At 33.7% G+C, this 1698-nt stretch overlaps 1 long non-coding RNA gene across 1 annotated transcript; it reads left to right on the top strand.

The window, feature by feature from the left end:
* Positions 1 to 308: 308 nt before the first annotated feature.
* On the top strand, positions 309 to 990 carry LOC143466015 (uncharacterized). The gene is made up of 2 exons (XR_013118689.1): positions 309 to 477; positions 727 to 990. It is a non-coding gene; the product is annotated as an uncharacterized LOC143466015 (long non-coding RNA).
* Positions 991 to 1698: the final 708 nt, after the last annotated feature.

Below are 1698 nucleotides of genomic sequence, written 5' to 3'. Positions count from 1 at the left end.
TGGTTGTATGGTATACAGGCTGTATATAACAGAATTTCGCTGAAATCCAGCAGAATTAGTTTCGCGTTTTCCAGGGAAAATTGTCAGACTAAAGTCACTTTGGTTGTTACTTGTATTCAGATCTGCTGCATGTATATGTTTAGGCCTGTATTTATATATAGGTTACAAGTTCAATATTCTTGGAAACACACGAACTTGGTGATTTACGGAAAGGTAGCCTAGCCTGTCTACATCAACCAGAAAGTAGCCTAGGGTATAGCTGATTTGGTATTTTTATATAGCTGTACATCTTCAGACACAACCAATGAATTTATTCGTGTGCGTTCGACCGCGAATTGTTTTTGTTGGAGATTTCCTGATGTGTCGCTTTCATTGCAGCTGTTGTCAGTTTGTTAATCATAATATTTCTATACATCTTATTTGAAAATTATCCCAACTCCTGAGAAATGAACTTTAATACGGAGCCAACGAAAACAGGTGAGTAGGCTAAACATGGGATACTTGTTTATATCCAAAGTTAAACGTATCTAGAATCTGTTTACAGTTTAGTTTTAAAGTATTCGATATATTGTAGTTTCATGTTTAATAATCGCAGTTACTACTGTATTGTACGTTATCTTGTGGTTCGCAATGCTGTATATACAAATGTAAACAAATCTTTGAACCGCAATATAAAGCATTTTTTTTCTTTCATTTTTTGATTTGAACTTTCGTTTGTATTTGCAGATACAAAGTTAATGTTGGAAAGACGCCTAAAACCCGTATCCACTAACAAATCGTCTCCGACCCTTACCACGATAAAGAAGCGCAGATTCAAACGCTCTGGGTCCTTATGGAAGACGGTCACAACGCGACAATATTTGAAGAGGTTGGAGAAAGACATCGAAACGATGAAATTACGGCTCAAACTTCACTGCAGACGGAAAGTTTTTGAAAAATTGCCTTCTCCAACCTATGAACAAATATTAAAGTGTCCGTTCATCTAATGTATGTTATCCTCATACCATTTTAGTAATGTGTCATGTTTCGCGCATTTTATATGTTATTTTTTGTTTTATCGTGTCCAGCTTCATTTCGTTTAATTTTTAATAAAATATTATTTAACAAAAGCCAAAACATACTTTATTAGTGGAAATGAACGGAATACTAAGAACAATTTTGCGCAACAAATATAAACGGCATATAATACAAACAAAAGCTTAACGAACGGAAACCGACCCAAAGCCAAAAAAAGCCAGAAAAAGTAGATTAAATTTATAAAGTAGTTGGTAGGTAGTTTTGTGATATGCAGATAGGACCTTCTAGGTTCTAGTCATGATATTTGATAATGCGCAATCCCTGACAATTTTACCTCAGTTCATTGACCAACTTTAGAATATTACCAAAGTAAATTTACGCCATTGCTTTTTTGTGAAAGAAGGATAAACACGAAACAAATTAAAAAGAGCAAAGAAAAGTTGCACGAATGCAACTTTTCTTCTAAAGAGCAACGTTTATAAAAACGAAAATTAGCACAGAAGTTTTAAAAAATACGATCCAAGGTAATTACAAATAATGAACGTATAGCAGTTTCTAAACAATACTCTACTCTCCCTCATACCAATCGTTCTTTTGCAAAGATCTGAATTTTTTCCGTAAGCTTTTGTTGGACTTCAAAAACACATAAAATTTCAATTTTAAAAATTCACACACTTGTAC

This window comes from Clavelina lepadiformis, chromosome 7 (genome assembly GCF_947623445.1).
Source record: "Clavelina lepadiformis chromosome 7, kaClaLepa1.1, whole genome shotgun sequence".
Taxonomy (NCBI): Eukaryota; Metazoa; Chordata; class Ascidiacea; order Aplousobranchia; family Clavelinidae; genus Clavelina; species Clavelina lepadiformis.
This window is presented reverse-complemented; position numbering and strand designations above follow the sequence as displayed.